Genomic DNA, 19,220 nt, shown 5'->3' with positions numbered 1-19,220 from the left:
GGAGTCAAGTCAAGTGTCCTAACCTTTAACTTGAAAAAAAAAAAAATGTAGGAAGTGAGTGCAGATACCTTGTTTAATAAAAAATACCCAATTATTTGCAAAATTGCCTATCTGCTAGGCTCTTTGCTCTGCCATAAAAGTAGATAATTTTGAAACAATTTGTATTTGAGAAATCTTTAATAGTCTCATAATTTTTTTCTAGAGCCTCCCCAAGCATGCAAGCCAGGGTTACTGGTTTGCGATTTACCAGCCACTCCTTCCTCCATCTCTAAAGGGAGACACAGTGTGTGCTGCTCTCAAACTCCAAGGTCTGAGTGCTTTGGGAACCCTTTCTTTGTAGCGCAGCTTCTCAAGCTACAGATGGTTTGAAGATGAATTTCTCTCTGATACCCAAAGGCCCACTACTTTTCTTCTCCTCAGATTTCAGAAGTGTCTGTTTTGTGATTTCACTTTCTAAAAAAAAAAACAACAAAGTGGTGATGAAAACCATATTGGGGCTATTCTGCAGCCTCAGTTAACCAAAGCGAAGTAAAGGCCCTTTGCCTTGAGGCAAAGGGCAAAAACATGAAGGGAACCATATGGTATCTATAGTCCTTGCTGAGGATAGAGTCTGAGGTGGTTACTGGGTGGCTGAGTACTTGGTTGGTGTGGGTCAGCCCTACATGGTGAGAATCATGACAGGGAGGATGCTGGCAAGGGGCAACCTACAGGTGGATCACAGTCAGAACATAAACCAGCTAGTCAACAAGATAGCAGAGACTGATGGGAGCTGGCTTCCCTTTTAAGGGAGTGGTCTGTACAGCCTGCCTTTTACAAGCTTTTCTAAGTATTTACTATGTTTTATGTATATTTAACCTATACTATGCTGTATAAATCTTACTTCTCTTGCATGCTTTTGTGTGTGTTTGGAATCGGCTTTCAACTGGGAAGAACCTGACTGCCTTTTCTTGCCGTTCTGAAAAGACATGTCCTTGAGAAAACCTATTCAATCTAAACCAAGGGTCTTCAAGTATTCATAAGTGCAACCTGGATGTTACTGAAGCTAGTTAAACATCACAGCTTTGCTGACATTGCTGTTGCATCCCATGTGCTCTCACAGGTCTGGAATTGGTAAATACAGGGATGTAAGGTTTGCTTCATGGCTTGTACTGTTGTGCCTGGGACTTTGGGTAGCAAAAACGTAAAAATACTTCTTAATCATGGATAAGAAGATATAATAATTTTTCTATAATGATGTTTATCTATTTCTTGTTGTGATTATCTACTTCATTATAGAAAGTGTAAAGATGGCCTCTTTACTAGTGAGAGAGGGAGCAGAGAAAAAGTAGCTGACTTTAAATGGTCAGGCCCATCTGCTGACCAAAGTCACCCCACAGGTCATGCAGTGATCCTGTTAATTGTTCATAGGGCAAGTGGCTTTTCATTTTCCAAGAGTATTTTCATGTGAATAGAGGTTCAAAGTTCAATGTCCTTCCTCTTATAGGCTGGCCTGTTTCCGTAAAAAATGTTGCTACCAGGACAGGTAGAATAAGATGATATTAAACTAATAGTGTTCTCAGTTAGCCATTCTATGGTTAAGTCCTCACTTTGTGAAGCATATAAAAAATATGCTGGTGATCGACAGGTGTTGTGAAATTCTCTACCTGACTGCATGAAAATTTGGTCCAAGCCCCCAGTTAGAAACCAGCCACTGGTTAACTTCGTTCTTGAAATACATCAAGCTGTGGTGGAATGGAAATTAGTACAGCATTTGGAATTAAAGTTTTTTGACTTATACAAGTTGTGATAGCCTTCTTTTTCCCTATTAAATTTTATGTCTATGACTTTCTAATAGCAGCTATCTGGACTCTGTCCTGGGATGTTCTAGATAACTGTAACTCTTGTTATTCTCTGTAAGAGGTGCTGTCACTACAGGATATCTGTGTCAATTTATAAAAAACAGTATTCTCTCTTGTATGTTCAGGACTTCACATTTACTGTGGGCAACCTGTTCCAGTGCTTCAGTGCCCTCACAGTTGAGATTCTTTTCCTAATATCTAATTTAACCTACTCTCTTTCAGTTCAAAGCCATTCCCCCTTGTCCTATCACTATATGCCCTTGTAAAAAGTTCCTCCCCAGCTCTCCTTTAGGCTCCCTTCAAGTACTGAAAGGCTGCAAAAGGTCACCACAAAGCCTTCTCTTCCCTAGGCTGAACAATTGCAATTCTCTCACCTTTTTCTCATAGAAGAGGTGCTCCATCCCTCTAATCATCTTCATGGCCCGCTTTTGAACTCACTCTAGCAGCTCTGTGCCCCTTCTGCACTGGGACCCCAGAGCTGGATACGGTACACCAGGTGGGGTCTCATGAGTGTGGAGTAGAGGGGCAGAATCCCCTTCCTTGACCCACTGGCCATGCTGCTTTTGATGCAGCCCAGGGCATGACTGGCTTTCTGGGCTGTGAGAACACATTGCCAGCTCATGTCCAGCCTCTCATCCACCAGCACCCCCAAGTCTTTCTTGGCAGGGCTGCTCTTGGTTACTGCATTATGACTGATTCAGGGTCTCACAGATAATCTCTGTCAGGAACAGGAAACCAACTCCATTTCCTTAATGTCAGTTCAGTGATTTGCTCACTATAAAATCACTGAAAAATAAATTACAGTGTAATCTGAAGTCTGGGGAAGCTTTCCAGTGACTCTCAGGGGCTTTAAAGACAGGAGCTACTTCATTTTTGACATTATGTCTGTATAGTTGAGTTCAGGCCAAGTATTTATTTTCTGCTGCAGAAATTGCCTCAAGGCACTGTGGTTTTTTGTCAGCCCTTTCTTTGCTCACGTACACTAGCCAGACTAACATGTTAGTTGTCTTTCTTGTTTGTATTATAACATTAACACAAAGCTTTGGGAACTTATTAGGAAAAATTTAGGGTGCTCTCTTACATGGAGATGAGAGTAGAAATGAGAAGTTCTGCAAACCCTCAGACAGAGAATATGTAAATACTGTTGTCTTTAGTAGGGACTTCGTTTATCAGCCTTTAACAATGGAAATGTATTAATTTTACCGTCATTTTTTACTTTCTTACTGATACCTCTAGGGACAAGAATGTTTAGAAATAAAGCAGTGGAAGATTATTTTGTTCCACAATGGGGCTAGCTTGTTGTTTTCATTTTCTCTTAAAAACTTTTCACTAATTCTGCTTTCCCAAAGCAAGGATAGTGCATGGAGACCCATTTATATAGCTCCAGCATTTGTATCTTAATCCTAGGTGCCTGGTGATTCCCTCAATATCTCTCTCTCTCTCTCTCTCTCTCTCCAAATAAATAAACAAACAAACAAATTTTTATAATAAATAAATTCCCTTTCTAGATGTAGGAGAAAGGTGCTTTTGAAGGCCTCCAGAGGGAGATCCACTCTAACGAAAATGAATTTTTAGATTTTGTAATGTCAATAACTAAGTACTTACTTTTGGTAAATTGGAAGTCTTTTTGGACATCTTCAAAACACATTCTTCCTTCTATTGCTGACTCATTTGCTTGAGGAAGTCCGATCCAACAGGTAGATGCTTAGCCATTAGACACAACCAAATCCCCAAATCTCAAATAAAACAAAGGCAGAATTCTTTGCATGGGAAAAAATAAAGGATAGTTCCTTTATTTTTATACGTCTGTGTGGTATGATAAACCATATTTATCACATACGTCTGACCATCTCTACTAAAATCTCCTTGGAATGTCAAAGATCTCTTATAATTGTTTCTGTTCACGCAAAATTTCATTTCTCTCAGACTATAAGACAGATCAGGTACCAAAGAGTCAAGTAATGCTGGAGGGTATAACATCAAAACTTTCTCATGTGCCTCAGAGATAAAACTCTGAGAATAACATAGAATAGTCAGAAAGAATGGAAGAAAATGTTTAATGGTATAATTTTTAATACTAGCCAGAAAACAAGATTTTCCAGTGATAGATTACCAGAGGGTAACCATCTCTAGACAGTGCTAAAATACTCCTTCCTTCTGAACTGCATGTACCTGTGTACTCTATGTTTGTGTTATCTGTGATATTAGAAAAGTGTTTGGGGAACCTTAAGAATTTTAGTGAACACTTTATGCCTCCTTTAAAAGAAAAAAGTACTAACTGTTGCCACTGTTAAATTTTGCGTCTGTTGACCCACCTCAATCCCAAATGGAAGACAAGCAGAAGTTTCAAAGACAGTTAAGTTACCACCCTTGTAATGAATACTAATGCCTGGGTAGAAAGGAGGTCCAGGCTAATGGCCCAGCTAAGAAAAAGTGAAGGATCTGGCTGGTGCCTCAGCAGATGTTTGTTTAGAATAACAACAGCAGTGCTCTCGTGTTTCATTGGGATGCATTGGGGATGTGGAGAAGTGTTGGGGCTCTTGTGACAGAGGAGAAGCTGGGGACAAGATTGTCAGTTTCTGATAAACCTGTGCTTCATTTGATTTCCTGCCTATAGAACAACTATGCTTCTTAAGCTCTTTACTTGCAAAATATGTGTGGTTCTGAGTATAGGAACAGAAGGATGACTTTGCTCCTTATTATATAGGAACATATTTTGTTGTAATACCTATCCAAGGGACAAGCTACTACAAGCTACAACACTGGCTATTCAATCCTATGCTTCCTTTCCTGTATTTAACTGTTTTATCTATCAGCATGGCTTTTTTGGGCAATTCTGCTTGCTGATTCTCTGGGTAGATAGTCACACATTGAATCGTAGATTCACAGAATGGTTAGGATTGAAAAGGACAGTAAAGACCATCTAGTTTCAAACCTCCTGCCATGGGCAGGACTACCTTCCACTAGACCTGGTAGCTCAGATGCTCATCCAACCTGGCCTTGAATATTTTCAGGGATGGGGCAGCCACAGCTTTTCTTGGCAACCTGTTCCAGTGCCTCACCACCCTCACTGTGAACAATTTCCTCTTAATATGTATTCTAAACCCACAGTTTAAAGCCATTTTAAAGCCATATTGCTCTTCTGCTTTTTATTCTTGGCACTAAAAGACATTATTTTATTGTGTTTAAGCCATAAATAAAAAAAAATGAAAGGTTACTGAGGTTTTGGTAGCAGCAATGGGGATGGGCACTTTACTTAGTGCAGAGGGAGTACAGCAGCTGATGGAAGCCAGTCTCAGGAACTAGGGTGATTCAGGGAGTTTTACAAAAAGAGCGAGGAGCTGGATATGCTACAGGTGTTCCAAATCATTTACTATGGAATAACACCACTTTTCAGGACTTTCAGAGCCCTTCAATAATGGCTCAAAATTAAGCAGTACTCTGTACTCACAATTAAAATTGGTTCCAAGAGAGATTCATCAGCACCTATTCTGTGTGACAAAGAAGAGGCCTCATAAACTGTGATGAAGGACTTCTTACTTATTTGATATAAAGACACCAGTTTCACAACCATTACTTCCCCTGACAATAGGACCAGGGGACACTCTATGAGGACAGGAAAGCCACTCTCACCTTGATAACATAGGTCCCACTGCATTCTCACGGTGCACTCCTTTCACACATGCAGCAAAGACAGTCTCTGTAAATCTTTGATTCCCCAGTAGTCATTCTGACAAACCCTAATCCTGCACTATGACCATTAGAGTATCAGAAATCAATAGCACCAAGCATCCATGACCTAGAAGTTAAAAACGTTCATACAGTCTTTGCCGCACAATGACAGGGAACTGAAGAATGATGCAAGGCATAAGGTATCAGTGCAATTAAAGGAAGGAGATCCTTACTGATGGAAGACATCTTCAGCTAACTTAATTAAGTGTAAGCTAACTTAACTCTTAAGTTCTTACGAATTCCTGATGGTACTTGCAAGGAGAGGCTTCCTGCGCTCAGTACAGGAGGAGCCATTTTAGTCTGAAGTGTTCTATTACTTTAGCACTAAACTAATCTTTACATCACTAAAACAAGTGTATATACCTGTTATTTACTCTTGAGCTGGTTTGAGTAGTTTCTGGAAAACACTAGGTCATCTCTTGCATCCTTCCCATTGTTCTGTTTCCTGCAAGAAGTGTTTACTGTAAAGAGTTAGCTGGTGAAGTTTCTATGTTTTATGGTGCAGGTTGCTATATTCTCTTAAGTTTTATACCCCTAAAGGTATCTAAGATTTAAAAATCTTCTTCATTTAATTTATCTAAAACATAGAAGTTGATGGTCAAAAACACTGATTTACCATTCCTGAAGAGAAGACCTTATTATGAAATATGGGCCATTTTGTGTTTTTCAAATATATTCCTTCAAGATCTTTAAAGATGCAGAGAGAAATCAAGATATTGATTACATCAAGTTACATTTTTAATTATTTTTTTTAAAATATTCAACATGCCTAAACACTTCTTTGTGAAATGAAAGCTGAAATGCTAATATATGATCCAAAGCCCTATGTATGATCTAATGGAGAATAAGGCTTCTTCTGGGCTCTGCTATAAAACCCATTTGTGCTACATACATAATAAGGAAAGGAAGACTCTTCATCATTGACTTCTGCTTCAGAGGTGTTACTGCCTTCCCTTGAAATACCTTGTCCATTGGCACTTTACAGGTGGATCCCTGGTAAACCTGCAGTGGGGTAATTTTAAATTCATTCTATTAAAATCCAGTTTTACATCATATATCTTGTTTATGTTATTGCATGCAAGAAGTCTGCTTGGACCTAACTTCAGCTTGCAAGCTTTACATTTTATCATTTGCATTATATTTGACTAGTAATTATTTAACACGAAATGACAACTTCCACACCTGCCTCTGCTATGGACATTTGTCCTGTATGCTGGTACATGACAAATATAATATTATTAGATTACTATTTTATTCTTAGGCTGTATTTTTATGAACTGAAAAATCCTCAATGCTTGTTTAAATAAAATGGAATTAACATTTAGTGTTCTAGATTTACCTTATTTTTACATTGTTATATATATATATATTTAATGTTCTTTCTGCTCATAGCGCTCAAGCTAACACAATTACCTAGACTTGGTATATTTTGGGATTTTGATATTAAGAAATGTCATGTTTCCAGGGAAATGTCCAGCCATATTCAAAAAGGCTTTCTTTTACTGTAGCATGTCTCCCAAGTATTCTGCCTTTCATGTGCTTCATCGATGTTACCATGAGTTTAAAGAGGACATACATGAGCAGCCAGCAGCCTGGCATACTCCTAGATCCGCTGATTTCCAGTGTTCAGACCCTGTATGCAAACCCCAGATTGGCTGTGGGCAAGCACATGGACTATCTAGACTTGCTTGCTGTCATATTTACTCTCTGACGCCGCATCAGTAGCACATGAAATGACCTTACTTCAAAATCTCGTGTGTTCTGTGTTGTGCTGTCAGTGACTGAAGCTGTCCTGAAACCGACCTTTGTGTTCCTCTCAAACAAAACACGTACTAGACATAAATTTCCCCAAACACAGTCTCTGAATGCAAGTTATAGCTTTAAATTGAATCTTATTTAGAAGGTTTGGAGCATAAACAGAAAAGAACTACGGGGTAAAAAAAGATGGCAAGAACCCTTACATTTGGTACAAGGTTACTGGGGATAATGAAGAATATCTGCTGGGAAAGAAATATAGCAGATTGCTTGGAAAATTTTGGTTTGCATTAGAAAAATATTTCTGATTCAAGAAGTAAACAAGCAAAATAGAGATACTTTTATATTCATTGACAATTGTGAGGAATGGTTGAGAATTTGAGGCTAGAAGGTCCACTGAAAAGTGGCCATAAGAAAAAAGATCCATGAGCATTCAGGAGAAGAAGGAGGAATAGCAGCTGAGGATAGGAGGTAGATTTCAATAAATTCACAGAACGGGTAAGCAAGATCTCATGTGAAGGAAAATGCTGTTAAAGTGTTAGTGCCTTACAAAAAATACACAGTAACATCATATCCATCCACAGGTGTATACTACCCCACCGTGAAGAAAAGAGAGAAAATGCAGTAAGGGATCAGCTTGATTAAAGCACGAACTGTCCATGAACCTTAAACACAAGAAATAATCAAGCTGGAAGCAGAAACTGGGTCAGACTACTGGGAATGAGTGATAAATATAACATGAAGGTATAGGAACAAAATCTTAAAAAGTCAAAGCTCAAAACAAGATGCATCTGCCAAGAGGTATAAATCATTTTAAATCATTTTAGAAGTGCAGCTGTAGCAGAGGGAAGGTGAAAGGAAGGGTGAATTAGTCAGCTATTCAGCAGAGGGGAAAAGATATTGCTAGATGATACTCAGACGGTAAAATTTTGTAATAACTTTTTTTTGCCTCGGTCTTTACAAGAATGATCAATTTCAACTGCTAGGTTTTATAGTTCATCCCAGTGATATCAGTAAAGATATTAACTTTGAATGGGAAAGTTAAAATTTAGAGATCAGAGTTTTTCAATTCAGTGAGGGATTATGTGTTTTCTTATGAAGAAATTAAAGACTTTAATAATGGAATATTGAATACAAATGTTTTACTTGAAGTGTGTGATGGGCAGGTAATGTCTTGAAAGGTTCATGAAGAAAAAAACAGTGCTTGTCTTTAAACAAGGAGAGAGGCAGATTGGGGTATGATTCAGCCACTAGCTTAATTTCTGCTTTCAGAAAAGATTTGAGCAACTGATAAAACAAACTATTTGTTAGTTAGTACTGGAAGACAATGAGGATGTGAGCAACAGCCAACACAAAATTATCAAATCTGTGTAATTTCTCCCTACAACAGGACAACAGGATTTGAGAACTATGGAAAGCCATGTCACATCAAAAGAGCAGCTAACTCTTTGTTCTGCCACTGTAGGTACCACTTGTGAAGGGCAGAAATAGCTGTAGATTAAATTTGTCTAGGACTGTAGACTGTTTGTGCTACCTAAAGTACTGGATTATTGAGTTTGTTTGTGCTCTATGTTTTCATGATTAATAACCCTGTCTGCATCTCATGATGTTCATTACACTGCTGGTACAAGAGTGAGGTGTAAAGGACAACAGGGACAGTTGATCATAGAATCATAGAAAAATTTGGGTTGGAAGGGACCTTAAAGATCATCTAGTTCCAATCCCCCTGCCATGGGCAGGCTCACTTCCCTCTAGATGAGGTTGCTCAAAGCCCCATCCAACCTGGTCTTGAACACTGTGAGTGTGAATGGGACATCCACAATTTATCACAGCACCACAGAATGTTAAGGGTTAAAGGTTGGAAAGGACCTTGTAAACCATCTAGTCCAACCCTGTCCCTGCTATGGGCAGGGACACCTTCCACTAGACTAGGTTACCTGAGGCTTTATCCAACCTGGACTTGAGCTCTGCCAGGGTTGGGAAATCCATATCCTCCCTGGGCAACCTGTTCCAGTATCACAGCACCCTCACAGTAAAGAATTTCTTCCTAATATCTAACCTAAATTTCCTCTCTTTCAATTTGTACCTATTACTCCTTGTTCTATCACTACAACTTCTCTGAGTGTATCCCGTTAAAGAAAGCTTGGTACAGATACACAAGGATCATCTTCCTGGAAGATCCAGAGAGAGATCAGTGCTATCATCTCCACTCTTGGGTAACTGAGGCACAAACAGGATTGTTTAAGAACTCCAGCAGATTTGGAGGGATTTGGAGCAGAACCCCATCTGCTACCTGCTACTCTACTAACACCTAGTGGGTTTTGGTGACATGGGGACTGAAGTAGGGGTTAGTAATTGGAATTAGTGAGAGTAACTCCTGAAAGAAGGGCAGGCAAAAATTAGTGCCCCGGAAAGCTGATAGTAAGCCTTTCAGGCTTCATCTTTCCTCCTCTGGCTGCTGCTGCTGTTGCTCCATCCTGCTCCCACTCAATGCCAATGCCAATGATGTCTGTTTGCATCCACTTTCACAAGTGTGAGTGGGAGTAACTTGAGTCAGCTCCTTGCCACTTCTTCAGGGTAGGTGATCTCTGCTCAGCAGGCAGCCATCAAAGCTGCTGGGGTGGTTTTGGAGTGGCTATACTAGGAATTTGCTCTTGATTTTCTGTAAGAAGCAGATCACCGAGAAAGAGTTGCTATTTTCTACAGTCTGTCACTAGGGGCTTCTCAATAGGGCAGAAAGCAAACTTCTTGTTTACTCTTAAAAATGGCTTTATCCATTCCAACTGCATATTTCCATGTACAGTTGCTTGTTGATGCGAAGACAATGTCTTAAGGTGAACTGTCATTCATAAGGAACATCTCCTGCTATGTTAGTGACTTTTCTTAAAATTTAAACCCCATAGGGTAACTTTATAAACTTCTCATTTATTTTAAGCATCTGCTTTAAATGTTTGTGAGGTTGAGGAGTGAGGGAGGAACTAATGTCAAAAAATACTAGGTTCACTAAAGTTCTTTCTTTTCCTTTAAAAATAGGGAGTTTTGTTGTTCATTCTTCTTCTGTTATTATTCTCAGGATGATCTACTGACTAGGCTGATTCCTCTTAAAAGATGTTGCTTAAAAATATCTTTTAAATCACTTCCCCCATTTAAGAAAACCTCCATCATCTACAAGTTCGCCTTTTTTTACCAGATAAGATTAGGGGAGATTGAGTGTGGTGATGTGCTGACCTCTGCTGGTGTCATCTTTTCTAACTGAAACTCCTTTTAAATGCTGAATTTGATACTCCAGAAAATAGATGATACAAGACCTGAGGCAGAATTGGTAGCCATATTCCAAAGCTACAGTAAATCTAACGCTGTGACTCTTCAACCAATTCACAGTTCTTGGACATAATGACACGTGGTGTTGATTTCCTGAAAATCTCTCAATCAGATTTTCTAAATATGCCAAAAGATCTAGGTGATTTCTTTTGAACCAGCAGATGCTGAAATGGACCAGGTATTGGCTGTCTGTCCTTCTGTGGCTGACATAAGGCCAGGCTGTAAAGAAAGAGTGTGCACATCATCTCTGTCAGATGCTCTGGCTAATGGTGAATGGTGTGCCCATGCCTGACTCCAGCCTGTTTGGTATTGCCACATCATCCTGTAGTGTGTTGATCCAATATGAACCATCAGACATACCTGTTCATGCAGTGTTGGTTTGTGTCAACAAACTTCTCTGCAACACCCTAAAGCAACTGTGACCAATTAGGTCCAATTAGAGCTTCTTCTCTCGTGGAGATTGTTTGTCAGAGAAGATGGTTGCCAGAAGCATTAAAGGAACCTGGTGGATAGAAATGGACCTTCCTAGGCTGTATTCTGATTTTAGTTTGGGATGGGATGACTTACTCTCTAGAGATTGCTCTCTACCACAACCTCTGCCATGTGGCTCCAAACCTCTGCCGTGTGGCTCCAAACCTCTTCTGACGGGAATGACTTCCAGGTGCAAACCAGATTTGGTTTAGATGAAACTCTAGGTGAGACCAAGATCTTATGGGTAAAGTAATCAAAATGCTGCTAAAGAGCATGATACCCTCAGGAAAATGAAGACTCTGTGTAGGGAGGGAAGACAGTGCGAGGTGGCTATGTGAATTATGGCTGTCCTAGTATGAGGAGCTTTCCTTTGCTGCCTGCCCATAAAAGGGCTAAGTACTTGAGAATTTTCTGTCTAGGAGATATCTGTGTTCCTCTCCATTCCCCTGGGGGCACCTGCACGTGCAGCTTATGTGTATTTAAGAAACTCCCTAGAGACTTCTAGGCTGAGTAACTGTGGGAAAATACATGAATCCATGTTTTGTTCTACTCCTATCAGTCTGCATGTGTTTCAAAGTGAAGCTGTACCCATGGGTAGCCTTTGGAGATAAGTTTTTAAGAAGAGTGGAGAAAGAAACAGGCTCTCTGGCCCTGGTTTCTTATGTAGCAAGCAAAATTGTTGACTTTTGTTTTGGACAAGACCTGCGTAGTCAAGATGAAAGGGACAGGAATATGCAGGGACATGCCTGTTCATGAGCTGCTCAAAGTAATGGCTGAGCCTCAGCTGCTCTGTCAGAGTATGAGTCATGTTTTTATTTGTGTTTTTCTGAGCCTGAATTGAGAAAGCTTGTATAAGAAATTTTATGGCCCTTGACATCACTCTGCACTTTTGCAAGACAATAGCCTGACATTTTGCCCGAGGTGTTGGATTAAATAGTAAGTGGAGACCATGCAAATATTTCTGCTTAGACATTATCATGCCACAGCCTTACGAAAGCTGGGGACTTCTGCTGTTGGGCTGGTTCTACTAATGTGTGACATTAAGACAGGAGCTCTGTTTATCTGTCTCTCTGCATTACTGTTGGTTGGCTCTTCTTTGAAACCACTGGTAGAAAGCCCACATAGGAGGAACTGAGGGAAGAACCACATCCTGACCACCAATGCTTGCTATCAGGATGAATCTGGGTGGTATACAGAGCCCATAAGTAACACCTGAGCAAAGGTAAGCTGCAAGTAGCCATTCCCCTGTTGTACACAAGCATTTTGACACAAGCATATCACTAGTTTTGGTTGTCTAGGTAGTCACACTCTGATAAGCAAGGCAAAGAAAGGGAACATAGACCTCTGCATAAATATGCTTGCTCAGCTGTATCCTACATGTCCTCTAAAATTACCTTCTCCTAAACTCTATCTGTGAGAGCAAAGGGAGTTGAGACTGTAAGAGCAAAGGAACTTGTATTTCTCAACCTCATGCTAACAGCTGCCAGCCTGAAATCATCTGGGGATTTTTTGCTTACATTGATTTTAAAAATGAGGATAGGGCTGTTGGGTGAAGGCTGAATGAGTTCCACATATTTTGATGCCTTATGGATATGTTCTCAGAAAAATTTTTATCCTTTTAGAGCCATTGTTTTCCCTTTCACCCAGCCTGGCAGCGATTTCATAGCTTTAACTAATGGTCTCACAATCTGCTTTCAAGCTGCAATAGTAGGAATGTGGCACTAGCACTTTCCTTTCTCAGTAGTCCACTCGGTGGGTAAAATGTGAATGCAGAGTTAGCAGAACCATGTTTCACTTTTAGCTGTCTTCTTGCTTTCCAGCCGCTAGCTTTCGTCTCCAGCATGGTGGAATCTTGCTGACTCACTTCCCTACAGTTGCCTTACTGCAGTGCCACTGTGAGCCATCAGACGTGACTGTTTTAAATTTATCATGCTTCCTGTCACAGGTAAAAAAATTTTAATGTCTTTGGATTCCTCTGTCCTGAGGTTACCCTCTCCTGGTTGTCCAAATTAGGGGACTTGCTCAAACTCCTTGTGCAGAAATGAGAAGCCCAGAGATTTGTGTGTATGGCTGGATCTTACCTTGACACAGGTCTGGAACACAACCCTGTTGTGCTCCTTAACACCAGAGCTAAGAAAAGCTTTGTGTCCCAAGCTGTAGGCCTAGTCCTGGCAGATCACAGGTTCCAGTGGGAGAAAGCAGGTTTGGAAAGGAACATGTATGAAGCAGAGCTTTTTGCATCCCTTGGTTGACTGTACTAAGGAAAGCAGATATTTTCAATGACTGCGTTTCCTCGCTGAGATGAAAAGGAAAGAAACAAGCAGCAGGAAGAAAGTGAGGTTGAAGACCATGATCATTCCACTGAAAAAGTGCAGGAATCTGTAATGTTATTCTTTAGTAATGTGGTGTCCTTAGGAAGGGCTTCCAGGAGGTGGAAACCAATTGGAAAACTTTGGTAGCAGTTATGTCTCTGAGCCAATCTGAAATAGGTTAGACAATCAGCATGCTAGATGTGCTCTTTTATCCCTGTTGATTTTAGAGGGAAGTTAATTTGTATTCAGAAACTGCTGGGAAGAAAGAGAAGATATGATGAGAGGAGAGGCAGACGTATGACAATGTGGCTGCATACAACCTGCCTGCTAAAAAGAAACCCAATTCAAAAATCAAGTTAAGTCTGGCAAGCTGTATGTCCTATGAGGTTAGGACTGCTTGACTCTCTGTTAGCCTCATTCTAATTCTGTTTTTCTGATCCCGTCTCTTGACCTGGAATGTGGCTGCAGGCTAATGGTGCTGCTGGGGCTGGAAGGGCCCTTACAGGGGTCTCCTTTCCAATCTCCTGACAAAGCCGGGCAGCTCTGGGGCTGGATGGGCTGTTCAGGGCTTAGTCCACTTGGTGCTGCAGCACAACTACACAAGGCAATGCTGCAGGGTTTTAGATGTAAAGGCCTATAGACCTGAAGGCCTATAGATGTTTAGAGCTGAATCACCAGGACCCTCTTAGACAGGGTACCAAGAGCAAGTACACCCTATAATGTGCAGCTGTCTGTAAGGCAATCAGTCCCCCTCTGTAGGAAGAAAGCAAAAAATCCCAAACCTTTCTTGAACTTTCTGTCCTCTTGGTTTGTGGATGTGGCACTTGGAGACATGGTTTAGTTATGAACATGACAGTGCTGGGTTAGTGGTTGGACTCAATGATCTCAGAGGTTGCTTCCAACCTTAATGATTCTAGAATTCCATGTGATCTCCACAGGAGACAAGCAATGTCACAGAATCACAGAATATTCTGAGTTGGAAGGGTCCCACAAGGATCATTGAGTCCAACTCTTAAGTGAATGGCCCATACGAGGTTCAAACCCACAACCTTGGCTTTATTAGCACTGTGCTCTGTTTCCCTTCAGAGAGCAGAAATATCCACCTAGCTGCAGTCAGGCCCACTCCTTTGCATTTGGCCCAAAACTCAAGGGGCTGTTAATCAGGTTATCAAAACAAAGAAGAAAGGCTGTTTTCAAGAACCTCATGATATGGCTGAAAAAATTTTGGTTGAACTCAGCTTGTAGTTAAAAAAGTGCTGGGGGTAACAAAATAGGAAGAAAGACTGTACCAGATTAGGCAACTGCATAAATATAATTTCCCTAAAAAAACCCTACTCCTCAAAAAAACCCAAACCCAAACAAAAACAAACAAACAAACAAACAAACAAAAACCAAAAAGGAGCAAAACCCCTAGTTGCCAAACTCTATTTCCTTTAAACCATCAATTGTTTGGATTTATGTTAACCTTCTTTTCCTGTTAGTTGAGCCCTGACTTTCCTTTCAATATGGTGCAAAGACTGAAAATAAGGGTTAAACCCTGTAGCCTGATACAAAGTTTTGTTTACATCAGAGCACCTGAGGACTGTTTAGGGATTGGAAATGCTTTAAGTATATTTATAGCAATGTCTGAAGCTGTAGCTTATGGTTCTCATCATGCCCATGAACTGAATGAAATTCTCTCATCTTTCTAACACAGCTGATCATATAAAAAAAGTTAATAAGTGCAACAGGGAACAGTGGGTGCGCCATCATGTTCTTCACTTGTAATCAGGGAACAGGAAAAACTTGCATTTCAACTTGCCACAAATATCCTTGCTTCCTGTAGCTTCTAACGTGTGCTGTAAAAAATGTGCCCATATTATTACTGTGCTTTATTACTATGAATTGATTAATTACCCCTGTCATGATCATTGCAGGTAAAATAGATATGGAGATATATAATTGTAAGAAAAAAACCCCAGCTTTTTTTTTACAGCAAAACCTATCAGTCAGGAACATCCATCGAAAATCCAATTTTCAAACCAAATAGTCTTTAGACTTAAGTCTTGTGTAGGATTTGATTTGTTTATAAGAGGCAGTGGATGTTTTTTCCTGGTAAGGCAGTTAGAAGAGTCTTACTGCATCTGGAGTCCACCTGAAAGAGAATTCCTGTGGAAAATTAAATGTGAAAACAACTGTCAGTCAGATGGGGTTTGGTCACTGCTAGAGCAGCTCCTCCGTCTTGATTGTGACATTCATGCAGACAGCTGCTGACCTTCCAGTGCATTGGAGTGGCTTCTTACCACTGCTTTTAGCAGAAGGTGGTTTGTTAACATTGTATTTTGGGGCTTGGCAAATCTGCTTTTGTGGCCAGACAACATTGCAGTCTGTATGTCATGCAGAACAGTGCTAGCAACATCCTCGAACTAAAAATGCCATATAACAATTTGGAGGGTATTTATCATACTATTATAAAGTTTGGTGAAGATGAGTCTTCTTGTTTGTATGTCTGAATACTGATGAATTAGCTCAGACAAAATAAAACATGATCTGTTGGTGGGAAATATTAACTGGAATGTTTGTACATATGCTTCCAGCAGAGATGAGTGTCCAAGGGTGGGGCTGCCCCAGTAGCTACAGTCCTTGTGCCCCCTGAGCAACTTTTCAGCTCCACATTTCTAACAGCAGTACCAATAGAAAACAAGCTACCAATGGACAGTGGGATTTAGGCCATGTGAATAGAGAAAAGGCCCAGTGATATATGTCAAGTAGTTTATAAATGACTACGCTATAAATTACTGCCCTGTGGTAATGTGCGAGGTCAATATGGTGCTTTGTTACTCCGTAATAAAATAAATAAATGGAATAAGAGATGAAGTACTTTCTTAGGTTATTTGGCCCCTTTGGAACCTTATGTCGTTTTTCTGTTGTATATCTTAGCCTTTAATATTAGTAATTTTGACCCAGGCTGACATCATGAGCTCAGCTGCTACCAACCCTACATTCTCTGCCATGGATGACTTGCACTGTTTGTAATATGAAGGTCTGTTGGAAGATGAACCTTTACTGCAGGTCACCACAGATTATGCCTGCACTGCCCAAGACATCCATCCTCGGATGCTTTTGCTGTTGGGCCCCAATAGATATGAAATGCACACAAAGACCAAAACAAAGCACCAAGTCTATGAAACTACAACAGACACAGTTTTGGAGGGCACGGAGTAGAACTGGCTCTGCACCAAGGACCCAGTTTATCTGACCTGTATCGACTTGTGAGTCATCTTTGTGCTGAAGTGTGGCCTCTAAAAGGTCTTGCTCCATGGCAGGTTATGGTTATGATTGACAGTACAAATCAGAAATGCATGGGGGGAAAAGAACTCATCGGCTTGAGAAGAATATTCAGTTATTCCTCAATGATTGATTATGAGCCTAAAGACTGACATGAGAACCACAGGAGTTAAAGTCTGGATGGCCTAAAGACGCAGACTGTTAGCTCCAACCTTTGCCTGGAGTCAAAAGTACTGGAAATTTGTCCCTGAGGACACAGATGCCTAATTTTCACTGTAGACAGTGGAAAGAAGGTGGGATGCTGTTCATGGCTGCTGAAGGATACAAGACTCACTACCTCACCTTTACCATAGTGATGATTTTAAGCATAAAGAATCCCTCCTCCTCCTCCCTGTGGTCTGCTAATGAGTTAGAAGCTGCACATAGCAAAGACATGGACAGGGCATGGTTTCTTGATGGTCCTGCCTTTTCCAGGGTAATGCTTCAACCTTGTCCTACCCAGGCTGCTGCCTCTCAAGCTGATCTAAGAGCTGCCTTTGTGGATGAAAGGTGTTGGTCTAGAGTCACTTATGCTTCTCTGGGGATCTGGGCATCAGAGTAGAGGGCTTTGTTTTTGACCTGTTCCAGTTAGGAAAAAAGGACAGAGATCCATGCAAAATGGGGAGTGCTGTGAGAAAACAGCTCAGGAATTTACCTTGTTTGCACAATTTTGAAGGGCTAGATAACAAATTAACAGGGCAAAAGGAGGAATGAGAGGAGGAGGAGGTTTCCTTTCTCCCTGTAACTTTCTAGTGGACAGGAACGCATATATTTTTTTGTGTTTCCTCAGCTTGTCTCTCTCTATTGGGTTTTAGCAACAAAGCCCAGTTCTCTCGTTGCTCATATCTTCTCAGATGCTGGGTCTGAGGGGTCTGAGGAGAGAGTTTTATCTCCCCCTTAAGTTTCTCTTCTGAGTAGGACATTATGAGCAGCTCTCCCATGTCTGGGCTTTTCATGTCTAGTTTTAAACACTGCTGGTAAAAGACACAAAGTAAGTTGGCTTTACTAAATGTATTTTAGGGCATTTTAAGCCTTCTTGTCAATACTGGTGTAGTTAAGTTGAAATTAAAATCTGATTTGCTTCTGTTTGAGAGGAAATTTGTTTTGCTTGCACTTTGATCTACTTTCACTGAGGTCTCACATACATTGGTGGGACTGGATCAAGTTGGAGAAATTTGAGGACTTTTTTTCTCCCGTGTTTTTCTTTGTCAAAAATTTCAATTAAAATTTTTGCTACTAAAACTCTATTTTTTCTTCTCAGCATCACTGTATCCCATGTCTAACCATCACAGTAGCATTCTTACTTGGTACTGAATTTTATCACTGAACTTGCTTGTTGCAAATAAAGCCAGGGCTGTTTCTTCATGACGGCATTGGCACACTGCAGTGTGTTTGGGCAACCTAAATCCCACCTAAATCCTTCTGCCTCAGGTTTCCTGCTGGCAGGTGCCAGGTTGCCAGAGGCACCTTGCTGACAGGCAGCCCCAAGCACAAGGACCAGGTGCAAAGGAGGGCTCCTGAGTGTGCCTCCCCATCCTCATTGCATCCTGCTCACAGCATTGTAAGTGTGGAGTAGCCATTGTGGTCTCATAACTCTAGAACCAAACACAGGGAACCAGTTTCAAGCTACCAGCAGGTCTAGGCTGCATTTTTCTTCCCAGGTCTTTTTATTGCCCAGAGTGACCTCGTTGGTGCTGCAGGCTGCCTCCTTAACAGTTCCCCCACTCTTAGGAGCTATTGTGGCTGCTGCCACAACCTCCTCTCAGAGACTGAGCTGCCTACTTGTTCCCAAAGACAGAAACTAGGTGAAGGTTGAGAGGACTTATCAGTAAGTCAGGGCAGGAGCAAACACACATATTGCCAGGGTGTTGCAAACATCCTCAGAACAAACACCCAAAATCCAGGGAATTCAGTTAAGGTTGTTTAAATCCTTAGTGGTATTTCTGTACATTACAGCATAGACTAAAGGTACACCATATTCAAAAAGAAAATACTGGGATGGAACACAGAAGTCTCATGCAACATCCAAAATAATTTTAAATTTTCAAAAATTCTCATAAACTTCTATGTCATCTGGAAAATGAGTTGATTTCTCTCATACTGAGAGCATTGTATTTTGGTATGCGAAAGTGTTTAAATGTATAAAGTCCAGTTTAAGGCTCTATGACTGCTATCACTGTGACTAACAAACCAGAAATTTCACTCTGATCCACAGCTATAAATCAGACCTGCTTTTCCATCAATGCCCACACTGAGGCTTCTGCATCTGCCTATTTGGGCTCTCTCAGGTGCTACCAGTCTCAAGTCTCTTCAGCACTGAATACTTCAAAACCTGATAAGCTCCTTTTGGGTAAGCTCTTCCTTCTTTATCTTTTGAACTCCACTCTGCCTTTTTAATGCAGACATTTATTTTGTGAGGAGGGTAAATCTTGGGCTTTTTCATGTCCCTGCTTCCTCATCTTGAAATCTGTTTACTATTATTTCT

The sequence above is a fragment of the Manacus candei genome, unplaced genomic scaffold (genome assembly GCF_025592945.1).
Source record: "Manacus candei isolate 608988 ecotype Guabito, Panama unplaced genomic scaffold, ASM2559294v1 h1tg000069l, whole genome shotgun sequence".
Lineage (NCBI taxonomy): Eukaryota > Metazoa > Chordata > Aves > Passeriformes > Pipridae > Manacus > Manacus candei.
This window is presented reverse-complemented; position numbering follows the sequence as displayed.